The sequence below is a fragment of the Hypomesus nipponensis genome, chromosome 8 (assembly GCF_054491055.1).
Source record: "Hypomesus nipponensis isolate SF chromosome 8, ASM5449105v1, whole genome shotgun sequence".
Classification (NCBI taxonomy): Eukaryota; Metazoa; Chordata; class Actinopteri; order Osmeriformes; family Osmeridae; genus Hypomesus; species Hypomesus nipponensis.
The window spans coordinates 6,897,748-6,913,939 of record NC_140368.1 but is presented as its reverse complement, the minus strand read 5'-3'; positions in this window follow the sequence as shown (position 1 = coordinate 6,913,939).

The following is a 16,192-nucleotide window of genomic DNA, read 5'->3' as shown; positions in this document are numbered from 1 at the left end:
GTGTGTGTATTTAAGAATCTTTAAAGATTATTGCTCGGACCAGTAATTAGGAGCTAGTTTGATTTAAGATTACGGTTCAGGTTAGGTTTTTGGGTAGAGTTTAAGTGTATGGTTAGGGTTAGTCTAGGCTGCAGTTAGCTGCAGGGTTAGTGGGTTAGGGAAAACAATTTTCTGATCGGCGCTGAATTGTGAGTACCCGCAAGAATAATAAAACAAACGTGTGTCTGTAATTGGGGAGGGAGGGGGGTGATGGCAGATAAAGTATTTGTCATAACACCGTATTGTCAACACAAATGCTCCAATTAATAGAGATAAACTATTTGAATGTAAAAGAACAACCTCCAGTAAATGCATGCCAATATTTATTTAGCACACTTCCCACTATCTTAAACCTCCGCCATCAAACCCCTAGAGTCTCCTGAGTCACCCTTCTATGAGCCTTCGTGTTCCACTGCCGTTAATCAGCCAATCATTGTCAGTCATTGGCACAAGCGCGTCAGCCTGTACGATGGCCAGACAGTGTGACTCCCAGCCTCCCTCTGTATCTCCTCCACATACAGAAAATTAGAGTGCTCATTACTGGCCGGCAATTCACCACTCTACTGTCTGACACCTTTGGTTCTTTTGTGCGGCAGGGTGGATATGTGCCTTGGGCGCCTTTATCTGAGGCTTTATCTGAGGGTCGATGCTGGGAACACTGGCAGAGATCTGTCTTAGCTGATGCAGGCTGGGATGTTCACCACAGCTGCCACTGTGTGTGCAGGTTGCAGACGTGGTGTGAGACAAGTGAAGCTCCACTCTTTTCAGCATGTGTCAGACGTTAACAAGCTTAACGAAACGCACACGCCTTTCCGCAAGGCTTGTCTGAGGAAAGTCGATACGACAAGTAGAGATCAGAGCGAGTGGGGTAATCTGCACACACTTAGGTTGGACTGTATCTCCTTGCCATATCTGTCAATACAAATGCCTCCATCACCTGTGGTGGCCAACTACAGAGCTATTTCAATACTCATTTTCATGGAACATAAAGACAGATGCAGTACCTCATAAGTACTGGTGACAAAAAAATCGAACTAGATATACAACACTTATCCATCTATGTAGAACACAATCATTACAGTATATATTACAGTATACACATATGTTTGACCATTGTGAACAACACAACAGTGTCGGTGAGGGGGAGCAAAGCCCGACTGTGAGGAATGCTTGAGCATTGCCTAATGATCCAGGTCACAGCTGTGCCAGGGGCCTCAAGGCTGGGCTTGTTGTCAGCCTGAAAAGGGCCTGATTGGTGCTAGGCTTATCTAGTGGCTTGAGAAGCCAGCAGGGAGGGCCACAGGAGGCTAATTGGTCTTTGGCATTTACCACATTGTCAGTGGAGGTGGATGAACACATTTCCCTGTGTGGTTCCTCTTCTGGGCTAACGTATGAGGACAGAGCAGGCCAGAGACCTGGAGAGAGATGCTAGTGTGAGCTGTGTTTGAGCTGTGTTCTATCTAGGAAGCTTGTTTGAGTTAAAGTACAGCTTGGTCTTATTTCTTAGTTCTGGTCTAATCAGCTTGCATCACAAGATGTAGCACTAAGAACCTTGAACAAGTGCAAAAGCATTATGCTGTCTGACCTCTTTACAAAATTGTTCTAATGCAGATAATCACAATTTTTTGGACTTTTTTACAGGCAAAGAGAGCACCGTGAACCCATCATGGATGATGGCAGCTAATTCTAACAAATTGACAAAATTGAAAGCACATGCACTGACACCTCATACAGAGTTACGTAATAAAATACACCAATTGGAGCACTAATATGAAGCCATTTGAAAAGGGCCTTATGATTCACTGACCACACAGTCCCCAGCCGACTAGACCCATCAGTTAAGAATCGTGTGAACACAAAATAAATTAAGCAAGGAACATGGCATCCTATTTCTTACTTTGTTATTGCAGCAAGAACACAAAAAACACAGGTTATGTTTAATTCATGAGATTGTATAGCACAAAGTAAAATTCTAACCAACAGCCTACATGTGTGTTGCATTATTTCACAAAGCATCAGATCTATGGATAGCAAGCCTAGTCTTTGAGTCAGCTTTTCACCAAGTTTAAAGACTACAAAAACCATCTCCTCTCGGCAACCCTGCTGTGCCTCTGGAATCTCACTGGTGACTCATTTGTTTATCCTGTAATTGCCCTCGCTGACAACATAGCTGACAAAAATGTACACATGGCAACAACTCTGTGTATAAATATAACCTTTTTTGCTTTTATTTTTGTTCAGACTAACATGATTTAAGATTCAGTCTTAGTGTGATGTAAATTAATCAGCCCTTGATTTGTAGTTGGAGTGCGTTTTTCTCATTTGTGACTGTCTACATTGTTTTCATATCTCACACTCAAGCTCCACAAAGCCATCTGATACACAGATTTCCTTTGGACGATTCTCTGTAGGAATGAGAAGAGGAAGGATGGGGTAAAGTTTTTTGCTATAGCGGTGGGCAGAGAAAGCATCATGATTCACATTAGTCTCTATGGATGGGTGTGAAAGCATATTCCTGCCCTCTGCAGCCAGACAAAGACAGATAGGGCCCAATGGATGCATCCTAAAGCATTTACCTGATGAGTCTCCAACCTCATTTCTCAGACATTTACAGTTTCCTTTCAATCATTCACTTTCAGTTGAAGATGGCCTGTCAAAAAATATTTACCTCATCTCAACATAACCTCATTTGCCAAACAAACATTATTCAAAACTCCAATGACGCATATCCACAGAATCCTATTTAGATTCAGGATATCACTCAAGGGACACTGCTCTCTCAGTGTTCTGAACAATTGGCATTTGTTGGATCTGCCATAAGTACATTGAATTTACAACCTCTGACGTATTGCGCATCTAGTGACGCAATGTGTGTCGTAGTTATTATCAAAGGTAGCAGAAGGCCAGCTGTAACTCTGAGCAAGGGTCCAGTCCCCAGGGCATGGTGTCCTAATGATCCTCTCAGGTCCCAGTCTCATATCAAACACTTCCTGCCACACAGAAACATGCACATATGTACACTTACACACACAAACACAAATGTTTACTCATTGTTGTCAAAACGTTGTGTCCCAGGGGAAAGATGATTGTTGCAGCAATACATTCACAGAACCCGTTTACAGAATCTACAACCCCGTAGGAATGTTGCATTGAACATGTACCATTGTGAATAACTCTGCCATTACACATACATTCAGACTTATTCCACTTGCTCTTAACTAACTGAATCCTCTTTTCTCTGCTTCTGTGTCCATCTTTTATAAGTCGATGAGGAATGTCGGTAGCCATAGAAACAGGAGTTTTGTATTTATCCTTGTGTCCAGGGCGGATGGCTTGAAGACCCTTGAAACACATTTGTATTTCATTCAGGCAATGCTTTAGTGTCCCACAGGACCCCCGTCTCATCTTCAGTGATTTAATACTCATCCCACCCTATTGATTGAGTTTAATTATGAGGACTATACGACTTTTCAGCTACAGATAACCCACCTTTACAAGAATCTACATGTATATCCTGCCAGCATAAAGCTGCTTTCTTTTCTTTGTTTTTATCTTTGTCACCAGGAATTTGTCTTGTTACATTAGCAAAATTACAATGTCCACACCCCTTACTAAGAGGTAGAAAGAGGAGTGGTTGTGTGTTGGACGTGAAACAGATTGTGACCAGCCAAACTCTGTGACACTGCAGTATGCATCAAACCACCAAAGACCCCTTACAGGAAAGCTTAATTGAACCGATATCCCTGAGTGGGACACAGTACACTAAGAATAGGATGATATTGTGCTTTCAAACAGATGGGGCACTGAGAGTTCTAAAGAAGGCTCTGGGCCACTATTCCACAAGAAGAAACTGTTATAGAATCAAGCCATCAATATATAATGTGGTGCCGTTTTGTTCGTGTCGAGGTTGTGAGTAAGAATGTCACTTGTGGCCCAGATTTAGCCTGTCCCAGCAGGCGCTATTACCTGATTTGTGCAGAAATGGTCTCCCACAGCAGATGTTAAACTGATTTCCACTCTGTGTACAAGTGTGAAATCCTACATGTGTTAACACGGCAGATTTTAAGGCGTCCTCTATAGGTTGGTCTACTGTGGCATTCAAGGGTTGTGCTGGTGCAAAGACGAGACTATGCACCGTTACCTTTACTGTGAGTTCATGTTAATATAGTTCCTCTCACAGGAAGGTGGAACCTGCTGGCACACATGGGAAAGCAGGATAGTTTGGCTGCTCAGAAACTGTGAGTGTCTTGTCTGAAATGGAAATGAAGGGGGAATCAACAACAACAGATTCCAGACAAGACTCTTACCAAGTAAACAAACACAAAAGGATCTGTGCATTTGAGGTGGAATTTGAGAATTCTCCTTCACAGATCAGGGTTGGCAACTGTGTTTTCTACAGCCTTCCTACTGAAATAAAACCTACAGCCCTGCTGACCTGTGTCAATTCTCAGATTCCCATCTAATAATATGAGACATCTTAATTTTATATTCTTATGTTCTTGTCTTACACATACACCTTTGTCTCCTCGGTACTCTACAACTTTTAACCCTGCTATTATCCTGTAGTCATAATAACCCAACATCATATTCAAACCTAAGAAAAGGATTGAAAACATTGATCTAAGTGTCCTTCTCAGTTTATTCCTAAATTTAGGGATTTCCTTTATACGTGTATTCTACACTTTGTGCTGTGCATTGTGTTTCGACCTACGGTCTCGGTTAACAAATGTTTTAACAAATCTCGGTCTACAAAGGCGTTTGCAGACCTGTTGAGGAGTAAACATTTGCTGTTTATTAAGTTAATTGGACAATGCAGAAGTGTTGAGGGAGGACATTGTTATTCAGTGAATGAAGTATTCTTGTGTAGTATGTGTCTCATACTGGTAGATATACAATGTTGATAAGTTATTTGAGCTTTTGTAAACAGAGGGGGAGGAAGTTGAAGAAAAATACAGCAGGGAACCACCCAGTCAACATTCAACAGCAAGGCCCTATAATGAGTTGAAGCTTGAAGCTTGGACAGCCTCTCTATAGGATAGATGGCTCCTCGTTTTAGGACCCAGAAATGTGACACTGGCACTCAAACAGGCTCAAATGGTGATAAATGGCAACTGCTGGGCAAAAATCAGCTGGAATGAGTCACACAGAACCGTGCCTGGACCTTCCCAAGACTGAGACTGACAAATTTGGGCTCAATTATATTAGTGAACCAAGTCGGTCCTTGTCTCTCTAGTCTACAAGGTTGGAACTTATAATATGATGCACACCAGAGCAGTTTATACCTTTTTTAGTGGTTCTAGAACTATATTGGGAGCTGGTTACTAATTAATTAGTGTGTTCAATATTCTAAATGGACCTTCATGAATCATTATGGAGACACATGCAGCTGTGATGTTCAAAGGCAGCTCCCTCAAGCACTTTTCCCCTTTTCTATGAATTCTAACTGTTTAAAGAAACATTACAGTTGGTCAAAAGCATACTCGGAGGAATACAAATGAAAAAGGATTGGACGGCTATATAGAACCATGTATATGTGTTTGTTACGGTTTAATTTACGATATGGTACAGTATGATACTGTTCAATATGGTACTGTTTAGTCTGGTATGGTATTGTATAGTGTGGTTTGGGATGGTACTGTACGGTATGTTATATGGTATGGTACGTATGGTACATTATGGTACACTTTGTTGCGGTACGTTACATTATAGTTTGGTATAGTATGATTATGGTATGGTACGTTTGATACGATACAGTATGGCATGATACAAATATGAATGCTTTAAAAACACCACCTTTATTGATACACAGTAACTAGTCAGTGTAGCCTAGTACTTTCTGGATTTTTTTTTTAACGGAAACGTAGCAGAAGACATGACATCCCGCCAGAGATTTAGAAGACACTCGTTAATAAATTAAATATTAATCTGCTTAGGGGGGAGAAACCATGGTCAAACATAAAGTAAGTAGGGAAATCCTTTAATTATTTAAATTGTCATTAAAGATTTATGTACTTCTTCACATTTGTGCTTCACAAGGGGTGGTGCAGGTTTAGCAAGGTGCTAGGTGGTGGGGGTGGTGTGTGTGTGGGTGGGGGGGGGGGGTATATGACAGAGTCTCTGACATTCTACTGCACAGAATAATTTGTTTTATAAGTGCTTAGAATATGTGAAAATGGTGTTACACAACATGAAACTCACAGACTAAAAAGTAATCGTGTGCAACATTTCTTGTGATAAGCCTGAATCTGAGGGCTTCTGAATTGCTTAATTGTGGTTTTACAACAAATTGAACTCTCAAGTCAAGTCAAACTCAAGACTGGAGAGACAGCAGTGGTAGTATCGATCCTAAGCAGATTGAACAGCTTTTGATATCATGGTTCTCCCTTGCAGAATACAGGCTTTAACCCTGGGCTGCAGGGGACATTTCTCATTCGAAACCTTAGTAGCAACAGCCAACACTAAATTACAGAGAGAACCTCCACCAATTACTACACATTGGAGAAACAAATCTCATTTGACCCTATAACACCCCTGCATTAAATTAGACAATAATGAGCAAGTGCTCATTTTCAAAACATGGAGGGATGAATAGGAGAGAGAAAAAACCTCTTGCTGTACAATGCATCAGGGCTAGTAATGGAGGCTTTTAACTCAATGACATTTGAACAAGACAAGTAAAAAGGTTTCCAAGACTATCAGGCCAGTGTATCTGCATTCCTCATTTGTGTCTTCATGTCAGGAAAGAGGGGATAAGAGAGAGGAGAGAGAGAGAGAAAGAGAGAGTGATACAAAAAAACAACATTTAATACATTTTCCTCATAGGCCTACCTACTCATGTGTCATTGCTGATGAATTATTTATCTGGCTCCACTGAACCCCTGACCCTCTCCAAAAAGCTGAATATAATGGTGTTGAATAATAGTCATTTGTCTACAGGGTACTTACATCATCATTAAAGGCCAGTTAAGCTAACACCAGGAAACAATATACAGATCATTAGTGTTTGTCGAGAAATAGCGCTAATGGACAATTATTCACCCTCATAGCCTATCACCTATGGGGACTTAAAAGTTCATACACACAATACATACCGGTATACCGGGTACATTTGTTCATCCCAAATGTGTTGGTTCAGAACCCAGACGCATGTGGTGTGGACTGCGCTTCATCAATGACTACAAAGGGAGAACGCCCAGCCCAGCTCTTCCCATCAAGTTCAACACCTTCTATGCACAGTTTGAAGCAAGCAACACCATCCAGTTGGTCAGTCTATCTGAGGGTCTCCAGTATGCCCTGTAGACCTTGTTCGCACATGAGTGTGTGGCCACGTGCAGCTCCAAGTTCACCCTCAAGTTCATTGACAACACCACCATACTTCTTTCATTATATATATATACGAAGATATATTTTCCCTATTTACTGCTTAGTTGTGCATGAATCTCTCACTGCTAATTTTTCTATTATTTCCCCATTTGCTAGTTTTTACCTCTGCATTTTATACATATAATATTTACATGTGAATATTTACACGGATCATCTCTGTCCGATGGTCACAGGCGGTCCAGCCCTACAGTTCCTTTTAATTAGACTGGGGGCCTCTGATACAAATCAAGAGAGGAAAATCTCATTCAGTTTCTCTGCCTTATGTGTCATTAGCAAGACATTGTCATTGTGAGCGAAGGAAAATATCTCCCCTGGCAAATCTGGGTCATAACGGATAGCGTTATTAAAATATCCACCACCAGGGAAGTGAAATTGTACCTCTTGGTCACACACTTGAATTCAAATAACGATGAATCTGTGATAATGAATAGTCAGAGCTGAATTAGTTTTAATGGTGAGCTGTTAACTACCCTTGGCTCATGAACTCTGGAAGACAAACTTTTCTATTGAGCTTAGTTTTAAAATGTATATTTTTTGCCATCTGGGTAACAATCACCAAACGGAAGGACTTAATCAATGAAACAAGTGAATGGTTAGGCAATTAAATTCTCTCCAACAAAGAACAACAAGTTTTCAGAGATAGATTTTTCAGGTCCTGGGTTGACAGTTCCATACGACTCCTAAATGTAAGTAAAAAGCCTGACTTGTTATGGTTATGTGTCATTTTGAAATGGAGCCAGCCAGGATGTGAATATTTCACTTGGTCCTGTGTTTGGCCTGGTAGTACTTGACAAACGCTGCACAAGCATTTAGGCAACTGGGACCTGTAGCTACCAGCAAAGAAAACAAGGTTCATTCTGCATCCCAGCACACCAATGTACTACTATACTAAATACATTTCTTCTAAACTTTAACCATGAACTTTAACTGACCGGTGGGGATCTCATTCTATTACGACTGTAACTGTTAGCTGCTCCTGGCATTCTCTAATCCCTGTTCTCCTCTCTGTCCCCCCCACACATCCCTTGTGATGTTGGGGGTCTGAGCTGTCAGGACCTGCCTGGTCGTCGGTCTACCAACGCTGGACCAGGTCGTCAACCGGAAACCAGTCTCCATGACGGCCAACAGCAAGTTTCCAGGTCCCATCCAACGTCTATAAAGCCGATCAATGGATTTTGGTGTTTCAAAACCCATTGACATTGTATGACTATGTTTAGCTTGTGTTCTGCTCCTCTCTCTTACCAACCGTCTCTGGAGGAGGGGATCCCTCTCTGAATTGCTCCTCCCAAGGTTTCTTCAATTTTTTCTCCTCTAGTTAGTTTTTCTGGGAGTTTTTCCTTGTCTTCCTTGAGGGTTTAGGTTGGTTGAGGGGCAGTTCTATTGGCATATGTGAAGCCCTCTGTGACATGCTTGCGTGTAAAAAGGGCTATACAAATAAATTTGATTTGATTTGATTTGAACTTTCCAACTAACTGTGGGCTTAAAATGGAATCTGTATTCATATGATACTGGAGCATTTATAACATCATCCAATTTCAAACTGTCTGTTTGGCAAAATATATGCCTTGTGTACTTGTGTAGGATGGCTATATGGATGTGAGAATTCTCTCTCATAGAAAATGTGACATTTTTATGAGGTTCTGCTTGCACCACTGGGGCACTTGACGAGGTCGTCGGGCAAAAATATGACATCATTAGAGTAGTTCCCTCAGTGGAACAGGGGATTAGGAGATGTACAGAAAGCAGGAGATGACCCGCCAGGTCCACCTCCTCCACAGGTCTGCAAACACTTAGAAAAGGCTTTGCTGAATGATTTAGAGCTGTGTTCACAAGCTGCGTGTTGAATCACTTTTGTTGAGGTACTTTGTCAGGCCAATGGTACATCAATGGCACACACTGGTTTACAGCCTGACAAGGAGAGTATCAACCCTGACCATTTCTTTCTGTTAGTAACCCGGTCTTTGTGAATGTGCAGGGTTTGTTGTACCTGTCTGCCGATCATTAATTTTTGATACTCGTGTCACAAAATGTTACTTGTTTTAAAGGTAGAACCTTGTATAGAATTTGTTTTAAAGCATAATTGTCTAACATAACGCATTCTGACAAGTAAGAGTCCGAAGCTAAGTCTTCTTGAGTGACTTCCCAAAGCCAGACTAAGTCAGTTGGGAGGGGGAATATGAGGGAACGAGTCACACTGATGAAGAGAGCAGTTATTTCAGGAGCAGTCACAAAGCTGTCAGCCTAGATGAACTGTGAATAGCTAAAGATAGAGGCTCTATTTTAAATATCAAAGATATTAAAGATGCATATCAAACAGGCAGAGGTGGAGATGAGAGATGATACAAATTCCATGAGGGAACCTTGTAGAAACACATTGAAGCTTATATACTGTACAACTCATGCCAGGGTATGGAACATGATAATACTGTGCAATGGTACTTGATCGTGATTAGAAATGGTGAATTAGTTGTTGATAGACTGTTGATAGAAGTACACCCACCAGCTGACAAGCAATTTACGCAATGACTTTAATTATTAAAGATTCTAAAACTTTGGACAATGATAATGGTAGACCACAAGACCTCATTTACTATGGACTGCAAAATGGAAACATGCAAAATATGAGGCTAGCATTGCAGCATAAGTGTCTTTGCCAAGCCATGTAGAAATGTATAATATGTATAGATATCAAATCAAGTAAGATATGCTTAATTTATTTCACAAACCTAATTAAATGTTGTATCTATTGAGCAGACGTGGAAGAATGTATCCGGCTGAAGTCATATCCAATTATATTTACAATTCATCAGATGCTAATTATGTGTCAATATACATTCACTGGTAACAAATCCCCCCCTCCCCCAAATTGAGAAGTAATAATATGCTGTGGGCAGTCAACGAGTTGGGACACATGACAGTGCACATACCTTGTCTCTAGATAATACAGTGAACCTTTCAGTAAGGTACATGGAATGATCAGAAGCTAACACTTATTTCCATTTATGTTGTGGAGGAAACCAATATGAAACCACGTAAGATGGTGTGTTGGTGTGGATGTGGATGTGCTTGTGTGCACATGCACCCACTGATCTGATGCTGCAAGAGCAGAGGAAGAGATTGAACTGCTCTAATTGCTGCCCGTCGTCCTCAGAACCATGGTTCTTGTTAGCACTAGCAATTACTGGCTGGAGCCCAGCCTACACCAGGGCTAGCTGAGCCATATCCTCAAGGAAACTGAAATAACTGTCAATGTGCTTGATGAGCAACAATCGTCCCATCATTTAAATGATTATCAGATCATCTTCATCAGACAGCTGGCCTCAGTGGATCAACTGCATTGACATGGTGATATTTGGCAACGAGGATGTGCTCTTCAATGACAAGGTCCAGTTTTTTATTCCTGTCTCAACAAACACCTGCATGGTGTGTCTTGGGAGAGTGCCTTCATCCTGTTCCCACCAGTCTGTCAAAATTCAATTAATTTGTCACAGGGTTATTGAGCTGCCAGCATTCAACGTTTTAATAAAGTTGGATCCTTTGATAAAGCTTTACTTTAATTGGCAGGGAGCAAGTGATAAGTCAGCTTTATTTATTTCCTGTTCTCTCCCCCTTCTGTTCAGGACTCAGGGCACTTACTTTGATCAATGCAATGAGACAGTTGAGATTGTCCTCTGACTGGGAAACCAGAAGTTCTGAGTGACTGGACCACCACTCTCTTTTACTCCCTCTCTATCTCTCTCTTTTTGTGTCTTAGTCCCCTCTCTCTCTCTACCTCTCTCTCTCAGTTTCTCTCCCATTCTCTCTCTCACTCTCTCTCTCTCTCACTCTCTCTCCATCTCTCTTTCTGACTTGAGTTAACCGCTCAGGTTTCTGGGGGGAAGGTGCAGTTGGTGCTCTACCTCAGGGCCCCCTTCCTCTGTGGAGGCTGTCACAACCACAGACATGGCTGACATGGCCCTGCTCCATCAAAGCAGCACATCACGTTTTCCCAGAGACCCAAATGTCACCCAGCATCTCCCACTAAGCCATGTCACCTCCGTGTTATATTGTGCCACAGCGTTCGCCAGATAGAAGGCTTTGCAGTGTCAATTTGTGTATTAGGCTACACAGTGGATCTCATGCATGTCCATGAGAACAGGTTTAAATATATTTAACTTTTTGAATCTGTTTGGGGTTTCAATCAAGTTGGTGGATTCAAATCAGGGGATCTAGTTTTATTGTGGTGACAAGATGCATCAATCAATTGTGTTTTGTCCTAGTTTTGTCAAACATTACTTGTGGGACTTTTCAACTAGTTCGGTATTGACGAGATCCTTTGGCTGGGAAAATGGTACTTTGTGTTCACAGTTCATATAGCACACGTATGACAAAGCTCAGCCTGCGATGCTTATAAAAACAAGCTTCCATGGCATTCTGCAACTTTGTTGAATGACTGAGATTGTAATTAGATGCTAATCATAGAAGCAGGTGAGTAATTACTCACCATTAAAACCAAGAGACAACAGAAGATAATACCAGTGCCTGTAGTGTGAAGTACAGATATCACCAATAAGTCTAACTTCTTGTTGTGCTGTGATGTTCTCTACAGACGAAAAGCTATTCCTATCTAGAGGTTGACAGCTTGGTGAGAAGAGGCAACATATGTTCCCTCTAAGCATAATCTAATGAATATATATATTCATTATCGATTCGCCATGGTTCAAGAGCTTCTTCCACATTTCAGTGTGGGGAGAAAAAAACCTTCCCTACATTTATGGGATGTTACCTTTATTGTGTGGAGCAGAGCAATAGCTCATGATGAACGACAGCAAACTTGATGTCTACAAAAATAAAATGGTAAAATCTCAAGTTGTAATTTTACATTTAGAGTAAGCCCTAGGGGAAGTTAATTGAACTTTGCAGTCACAGCTTTTTCAAAAGTTTTTCCAAACTAATCTTGTGCCTAGAGTGGTTTCCCAAGTGTCAAATTATTCATTCCCGTAAAGATGTACCGTAGACAGGTAGCATTTGTAAAAGTATTTAGTTAGTGTAAACCAATAGTCTCTGACTATTCTATTTTCACATCTGTGACTAAGTATTTTCACATCAAACATCCCTGCTCTTATTACTCTTATTAGCTTTCTGTGTCTCAGTCCTTCCTGCTCAATTCAGAATAGGAAGAAGCAATGGCTTTACAAGTTATTCTCTTCTATGTTCATATCCTGTGTGCAAAGTGATTTCTGTTTGTAGTCAATATGTTTATGCGGCTGTTATAGAGGGATTTTAGCTTTCCAAAGGGAGACCCCTCCACATGTGTTACGAAACGCCTCCCATAAATAACTGCTTGGCTGTATGCAGGCATTGGCATCACCCACAGCATCTCCCCCGAGTCCAGCTATTCTGGGAGGCTCTCTCCTTCTCATCTCTGATCATTCACAACGCGCTGTGTTTAATATCAGATCTGCCAACAACGCCATCCTTCCACCCATAGGGGGTTAGGTGGGGGGCTGTCGTCCTGGAAAAATGGCCTGTTTTCTGGTGGGTGCGGCAGAAGAAGAATTTTTAAGCAAGACAGTGCTCCCTGTTACGCAGAAAGGCTGGTAAATGTCTTTGGGGGACATATCCGTTGGCCCTTTGATCGTTTCAATGTTTCATTCACCTCTACGCACTTTTCTTTCTCACATGGAGATTTGATTGAGTGGATCTGAAACTCGCCCTGACAGGTTAAGCAGGGACAGGACCCAGTCCCATGCCCTGTGCTAGTTCACATTATTAGAAACATCCATTTTTAGAATCAGCTTTAAAGGCCAATAACTCAGGATGTCAGGGGTAATTTACCTGGGCAGTTCCTAATGTAGGACTTTGGGTGTGGGAACACGCCCTTGAAGATACTCAAAAGCAAACCATGTGGTGCCGCAGTCTGGGACGGTGAGCAAAGCCTTGTCCCATGGCTCGGCAGTTTTAGATGTATTATGCTTTGTACGGTTTATTAAATCCCTTGCACGGTTTGTGTTGTTTCCTGTAGGGTCTCTCCCAGTTTTGATTTAAGACGAGTCCTGTCTTTTACAGACAGTTTATTGGATGAATGAAAATGAGTGGCGCTAATATTCTGCAGAGGATGCAACGGGATGAGAAATCTGTGCTTGTGTTTGTGTCCTTGTCTTTTTCCGACACAAATCATCAGGGAGCTTCTATCACCTGGAGCTAACGTTTTTATGAGCCTCATTCATTCTTGTCGTATTATGAGTCTGTTCTGTAAAGTTGTTTAATTTCAGAGATATCTCACCCATTATAGCAAACTATGTGAAGCCTGACTGCATCTCCATAACTGTACAACCCACAAAGAGTAGCCAGAAGAAGACAAATGTCCTATAAATGCTTTGATATTATTATCAAATGCATTACATTACCAGTGAACCCACAGCTATAGGTGTCCTTTTCAAATTACTGGTCATTGTACCGGGGGCTTGAGTGCAATAATGTTTTATGTTATTATTGTCATTCGGATTATCGTTGTAATTGTAATCTTATTATGACCATGCATTCATAAAAAATTGATTCCTTGGATTGGATTCCTGTTTATGTGATATAATTAAGTAGGAGCACTGGCAAAACATGAATGCTGATTGTACACCTCAGTTTGTGAAGTACACAATCAGCAGTTAGCACAATCAGTCTCATATATTCATTTACTTGTCACTGGATTTCCCAGAATTGGTCAAAAGGTCACAAAGTAACAACCATGTGAACGTGCTAATGATCTCGGAGGCTGGGTCACAAGCAAGAAGCTGGAAGCCACTAATAAATGTGTCAATAAGGTAGGTCATTAATCCAGGGCTACTCCTAGATATTGAGTCCTAGGTCATTAAAATAGGGCTAGTCCTGCTGGGTCTATAGGGAGCAAAACAACACCTTCTAGTTAATAGGGGAATCACTGTGGAAACCTGGGAAGGTGTGGATGAGAGTACTTCTAACATGACATCAGTGTGAAAAGGCATCCATAGGCGAGTCTAGCATAATTCAATAAAAGGGCCTTCACAGTTATGTCACATAACTTTACAGTACAGTCACATGTGTACTGTAACCATGTACAGTAGGAGCCAGTCTCTCCTTTAATGTTCTCTGACCACAGCAAGGACCAGAGATATGTAGAATGGTGGTTGGGATGGGTGTTTTCTATGGAGGGCTACTGTGCAGCATAGCTACAGCTGTTAGTTAGTTCAGGAGAAAGATGGATGCCCACCTTCAGTATCCTGCACTGCAAGCTTGGGCTGGATGACTCATCAGGCAGTGAGTTAGGAATCCAGAAAGTTTAGTTGTTGAAATGACTAAATGTTTCTCTCTCTCTTTCTTTTTCTTTCTCTATCTGTGCTAACCTCTCAGTGAGAGGCCAGTTCCAGAATTCACAATATCACAACACAAGTTTGTTGTGGTGTTCTGCTTCATCAAGGATTCAAATCATTGAGCACCACCTGACATCTCAGCAAAATTGCTGTGTTCTTTATGTATTTTAATGTTGTTTTTTGTTGCCTGGAGTCATTTTCCAATTTCTGTGTGGTCTGGCTTTCCACATAAACGCATGTCCGGAAGCCTCCTCCAACACAAAACATTCAATCTGGTTTATCTAACCAGTTATTCAACACTGATCAATGTAAATGAGGACACAGTAAAAACGTACTTAAACATGTACTGTCTGTATGTGTGTTTGTCTGAGAGAGAGAGAGAGAGAGAGAGAGAGAGAGAGAGAGAGAGAGAGAGAGAGAGAGAGAGAGAGAGGGAGAGAGAGAGAAAGGGAGAGAGAGAAAGAGAGAAAGAGAGAAAGAGAGAAAGAGAGAAAGAGACCGAGTGGGCTGGTGTGTCCTTGGACAAGTGTGAGACTGAACATGTCCCGTCCCCAGACACATGGACAGATGTGCCAGACAAGGCTAGGAAACTCTTCCCTTGGGTGGCGAGACTACTTTCATCTACTGTAGAGGCAAATGCTTTTATTCAGCTGTAGTCATGTCTTCAGTTTTTTAATGACACTTTCTGGAAGTGTTCTTACTGAGGTGATACAGAACAAGATGTTTACCAGACAAAGCTATTGGCTGGAGACTTTTTTTGTTTGTCGAAAAATGTGACTGACAACATCACAAGCAAAGTTCTAATGTCAAACACAGATGGTTGATTAAGAGGTCAATTACATTTCCATAAACTAAAGGGTCTGACAATTTCTGCCAAGATGGCATGAAGAAATGTGGCCTCCACATATGTACAGAAGATGTTGGGGTTTAAACAGGTAGACATTTATCATATAATTAAGTGCCATGTCATTAAAAATAATTTTCTTTCTTAATGAATTATTGATAGCTTTTTTGTTCAATTAAATTAAGACTGTTCTTTAGGGGCCTTCTGAAGCATTTCAATCAATGTGTTGCCTATTTTAGTCTCTCTCTCTGGTCCTCTCCATCTCCACTCTCCCAGTCAGTCAGTTTCCTCCTCATTGAGTTTTTTCTGAGACAGGACCAGGGAGGGGAGCCCTGGAGAGTCAAGGCTGAGGAGCTGGTGTCATCCCTCTCCTGTGTTTGTGACTCATCGAGCCCTGAGTGTCCCTGCCTGTCACAGAACTGTCTCTCTCCCCGGCTAGGTTGCTCTACGGAGGCAGGAAGCTTCGCCTCACCAGCCCTGGTGTCATTAACACTAAAATAGGCTCTCACAGCCAAGGAAATCCTCGTTTTCCTCTCTGGGCCTAGTTGTTCTTCTTTCTATCCAAGGTCCATCCGCCTTGTCCATTCCCTTGCAGCTGCTTAGC